Genomic DNA, 6,000 nt, shown 5'->3' on the forward strand with positions numbered 1-6,000 from the left:
GATGTTAGCTATTATTATAATCAATGATGGACTTCAAATTGCTAAAGAATTTTTGGAGGCCAATTTTGCAGTTCCATCAAATGTTATAATACTCATGCCATGTCCCTGAACCAAATGGCTTCCATGCACACTCATATTTGTGTAGCAATGTTAATCACAGTAGAATTTATTGTGGAAAAAAATTTAAATCAATCTCTTGTTAGGGAATAACAAACAATGATATAATATAGTTTTGACTACTATATCACGGTTTTAAAATATGGGGTGGTTTTTTGCATTATATTATTAACGCAAAAAGGTATATATATAATGCAAAAGGTATATAATGCAAAAAGATATATAATATTGTGTATTATAATACAATATATAGTATTACTTATAAGTAATATATCAAAAATATATTTATTATATATTATACACAATATGTATACTATATATAATATGTATTAGGTACATTATAATACGTGTATATATTATATATTATATAATCTATGTATATAATAATATATATTATAATGTACATAAAAATCGTGTGTATATATTGGCATGGAAGGATGTTACATTCTCATATGTAAAGGTACATATTAAATGGTATGGAAAGGTACAAATCAATTGTTAATGGTGTATATACACCTGGGAGTGTGGAGGTGCTGATAAGAATGTACTTTTCTGTTATTTGAATTGGTTTTTATTTAGCATTGTGTTTTGCATGGCTATAAAGAAATACCTGAGACTAGGTAATTTATAATATAAAGAAAAGAGGTTCTGCAGGCTCTACAAGAAGCATGGTGCCAGCATCTGCTTCTAGTGTGGGCTTCAGGGAGCTTTACTCATGGTGGAAGAGGCTGAGGCAAGAGGATGACTTGAGCACAGGAGTTCAAGGCTGCAGTGAGCTGTGATTGTGCCACTGTACTCCAGCCTGGGTGACAGAGCGAGACCTTGTTTCTAAAAAAATTAAAAAAAGAAATCTGATTCACCTGGAAATGAGGATCTAGAGTTCAAGAAAAATGAAAAATAATATGTATATATGTATCATATGTGTGTGTATATATATATATATATACACACACACACAGTAGAGAGAGAGACAGACGTAGTAGAGACAGGGTCTTACTATGTTGCCCAGGCTTTTCCCAAACTTCTGGCCTCAGGCAATCTCCCTGCCTTGGCTTCTCAACGTGCCAGGATTACAGGTGTGAGCCACCATACCCAGCCCCTAGAATTTCTTTCTGTTGATTAACTCTCACATGGAAAAAGGCCACCGTGGTACCTGTCAGTTTTGTACCAGAGATGCCTCTTCTTCACCCACTGTCACTAACTCATCATCTCTTGCTGGACTTATTTCAACATACTCTAACTGGCTCCTCTTCTGCAGTTTTACCCTGTCATTTATCTTCAATATTTCCTGCTTGAGTGATTTTTCTAAAACATAAATTTGATTATGATACTCTCTTGCTTAAATTTCTTCAGTGTCTTACAGCTCAATAAACAAATGGGCAAATGATTTGAATATATATATATATATAACTATCCAATAAGCATATCTAGAAAGATGCTCAACCTTATTAGTCAACGGGGAAATGCAAATTGAAATCACAATGAGACACCATTATTCATCTATCAGGTTGATTACAATTAAAAAGACTGATCATGGCAAGTGCTGTAGGGATGGTGCACTTTGGGAAGGGGCACTGTGGGGATGATGCAGCCGCTCTGGAAAACAACTTTGCAGTTTCTGAAATTAAATACACTACTATGTAGTGCAACTATTTAATTCCTAGACGTTTACCAAAGAGAAATGGAAGCACACATTCACATAAAGACTTGTACACAAATGTCCGTACCAGCATTGTTTGTAATTGCCTCAAACTGGAAACAAACTCAATATCTATCAACAGGCTAAAGAGTAAACAAATCATGGTCTATCCATACAAAGGAATGGCACTCCACAATAAAAATGAATACACTAGTGAAACATGCAGTCAGTATGGATGAATCTCAAAATCGTTACGCTGAAGGAAACAGACCGAGAGAGAGAGAGAGAGAGAGCGAGCACATACGATATGGTTCCATTTATAGAAAATTCTGGAAAATGTAAAGCAATCTAAAATAACAAAATGTAGTTTAGTGATTGCCAGGATATGTGGGAGGGGATGGGGAGAAAAAGAGGGATTACCAGTGGGTACAAGTAAACATTTGGGAATAATGAATATGTTTATTATTTTAATTGTGCAATGATTTCTCAGGTGTATACACTTGTCAAAACTGATCAAATTATACACTTCAAATATTTTGAAGTTTCTTGTACTCAACCTTAATGAAGTTTTTTTAATGAGATAAAAATTCTGGAAAAAAAAAAGAAGAAAAAACAATGTAGAGACTTGGCTTCCAGACATCTACAAAACAAAACAAGACAAGACAACCCACACCTGATATTTTAAAAAGTATTTTATAATCCATTCTCTGGCAGGATTTTGAGCCTCATCTTTGTCCTTGGAGCTCCCCAGCACCTTATTTATATCTCCATTAGCCTCAGGTCAGATTGCATCTAATTATTTGCCCTTAACTTTATCTTCCTTGCGTCCCTCTGCCTGCAAGATGAATGCAGAAAATGTTTCGTTATATTGGTTTCCTCTCTCCTGCCTGCAATACCTGGGATTGGATAATTCATGGAAACATGGGAGGAATCATGGAAATGTATTCAACTAGACAACGCAAGGCCATTCAGTAGTCTCTGGAAGTGCTGCTGCTGCTGTGTGACCTTGGTATTCTAGACTTTTGGGGAGGTTTGAGGAAGAAGGAAAATCACCTTGTAACTTTTCACGTTGAGGTCTTCAGTGGATGGAAATATGCAAGGCCATTATCCAGCTGGCTGCCATTTCCTGCCACGAGGTAGAAATACCAACTGTAATGAAAACCTGGGGTCAAGTTCTCTCTCTCTCTTTTTTTTTTTTTGGATGGAGTCTGGCTCTGTCGCCCAGGCTGGAGTGCAGTGGTGTGATCCCGGCTCACTGCAACCTCCCTGCCAGGTTCAAGCAATTCTCCTGCCTCAGTCTCCCGAGTAGCTGGGATTACAGGCACACACCACCACGCCTGGCTAATTTTGTATTTTTAGTAGAGATGGGGTTTCTCCATGTTAGCCAGGATGGTCTCAAACTCCCAACCTCAGTAATCTGCCCCCCTCGGCCTCCCATAGTGCTGTTATTACAGGCATGAGCCGCTGCACCCGGCCTAGGTTCTCTTAAGAATTAGGGAATAAAAATCTGACCCCCAATTTTCAGGCACATTTACCACCCATTATGAGTTCAAGGATATTCCTGAGAACTTTTAGATAGCCAAGCTGAGCAAAATATTTTTATAAAGTTTACCTCTTTTAGCCCCATATTTCCTAAAGATCACTTCCCTTTAACAATTTATTTTTTTCCACCAATAACTTTATACTGCTGAAAATAATACTTTTGGAGCTCAGCCCTTACAAAGTAGGCTGGCAAGAGGCATTTCTTATATACAAAAATTACTCAGTTAATATGTTTTTTCTCTGTAGCTCTGTATTTCACGAATCTAAATTTTAACTCACCTTCCCACCAAAACTCTTCCACTTCCTGTATTCTCAAACTTTGCTAAAGGCTCCATTGTTGCTCCAATGTGTCCAGCTAGAAGACTCACAGTTTAACCTAACCACTACCTATCCTTCACCTTGGTTGCAGAATTCTGAGATGACCTCCAGGATCTTCCTCTCATGATGTACACGCACCTTCTCCCAGTTCTTTAACCAAGAGCTAATCTAGATACTGCTAGGAAGAAATTTTACATCTGCAATTAAGTTTCCAAATTTGTCTACCTTAACAAAGGGAGATTATCCTGGCCTAATCAGGTGAGACCTTAAAAGAGGTCAGGCTTTTCCTAAAGAAAGAAATTGGAAGCATGAGAGAGAGTTGATGGTACAGAGATTCTCTGTTACTGGCTTTGAAGATGGAGGAGGTCACACACAAGGAATGCAAGTGGCCTCTAGGAGCTGAGACCCCCCTTATCCTCCCACCTGCTGGCATTCAGCAAGAATGCTAGGATCTCAGTCCCGCAGCTGCAAGAAACCGAATTCTGCCAATGTCCACTTGAGCTTGGAGGAAGACCCTGAGCTCCAAATGAGATGAGCAGTAAGCCCTGCTCATACCTTGACTTAAGCTTTGTGAGACCCTGAGCAGGGATCTCAGTCATGCCATGCCTGGACTTCTGACCTGCAGAAATGTGAGCTAAAAATGAATGTTGTTCTGAACTGATAAGTTTGTGGTCACATGTTACACAGCAGTAGAAAAGCAGTACACTCACTCACTTCTAACATTCAGCCACCAACTCCTATGAGAAGTCTTTTAGCTCCATCTTCTCCTCTCCACTTTCTCTGCTGCTGCCTTTGTGCAAAAGTTCATCATTTCTTTCCTCAACCAGTGCAGTGAGCTTAATGTTCCTTTGGAGCATCTCACACTTCTGTTCATCCTTAACACCACCACTAATAATCTCACTTTCCACCTTCTCCTTGCTGTCTTACCATTTGGGACCTATCTCTGTGTCTTTGCCTGTTTGCATTATGAACAGTTTTCCATTTTTGTAGCAAAGAAGCAGCTAACGAGGATCAATAGAGCAAGTGTGCACACTTCATTTATGGAAGAACCATTTATTGAGTGCCTGTTATACATCCAGCCTGTGCCTGAGGTGGGGATTAGTGAGCTGACTAGCAGACAGTTCCTGATTCAAGGTGCTCATGTTGTAAAGGGAGAAATAGGCACCCAGACTGGGAATAATGAGATTGGGTGGTAAGAGCAATAGTAGAGATATGTATGTAGAAGCTCCAAAGAGGATCTAACCCACTGAACAAAGGGATAAGAGGTGGGAGAGAAGAGGGGTTGGGAGGGTAGAAAATTAAGGATTGTTGGGAGGCCGAGACGGGCGGATCACGAGGTCAGGAGATCGAGACCATCCTGGCTAACACACGGTGAAACCCCGTCTCTACTAAAAAAATACAAAAAACTAGCCGGGCGAGGTGGCGGGCGCCTGTAGTCCCAGCTACTCGGGAGGCTGAGGCAGGAGAATGGCGTGAACCCGGGAGGCAGAGCTTGCAGTGAACTGAGATCCGGCCACAGTACTCCAGCCCAGGCTACAGAGTGAGACTCCACCTCAACAACAACAACAACAACAACAACAACAACAACAACAACAACAACAACAACAAAAAGAAAATTAAGGATTGCTGTGAGAGGGGAGATGTGAGCTGAATGTCTGTGAATAAATAGGAGTTTAGCAAGCAAAGGGACAGTGGGGGTGAAAGGCAGGAACCAGGGGGTACTTCATGCAGTGGCATGACCAAAGTCATGGAAGTGAGACACACTTAGTGTAGTAAAATGCAGGCATTTCAGATTACCAAAGTCTGGAGCTAAAGTCAGGGACTAGTAAGAAGAAAAATGAGATTGGGCTGAATGCAGTGACTCAATCCTGCAATCCCAGCACTTTGGGAGGTGGAGACAGCAGGATTGCTTAAGCCTAGGAGTTTGAGATGAACCTGGGCAATGTAGTGAGACCCCATCTCTATCAAATAATAATAATAACAGTAATAAATTAGCCAGGTGGTGCTTGCTTGTGGTTACAGCTACTCGGGAGGCTGAGGTGGGAAGATTGCTTGAGCCTAGGAGGATGAGGCTGCAGTATGTCGTGATTGCACCACTACACTTCAGCCTGAGCAACAGCATGAGCAACTGTCTCAAACCAACCAACCAACAAACAAACCAAAAGGAGATTGGAGAGACAAGAGGCAAGATCAGAAGGGTCTGCTGTACACAGAGTGTCCAAAACTTTAACATGTGCCTCACTGAGGTACGTATGGCAAAGTCAGATTTCTAGGAAAGCTGGAGATCATGATTTGGTAAGACTGGTGTAAGGTTCAGAAATCAGCTTAGTCACAAACTCTTAGGTGAGCCTGATGCAGATGTTCTCTGGTTGATGCTTTGAGAA

The sequence above is a fragment of the Piliocolobus tephrosceles genome, chromosome 9, assembly GCF_002776525.5.
Source record: "Piliocolobus tephrosceles isolate RC106 chromosome 9, ASM277652v3, whole genome shotgun sequence".
NCBI classification, from domain to species: domain Eukaryota; kingdom Metazoa; phylum Chordata; class Mammalia; order Primates; family Cercopithecidae; genus Piliocolobus; species Piliocolobus tephrosceles.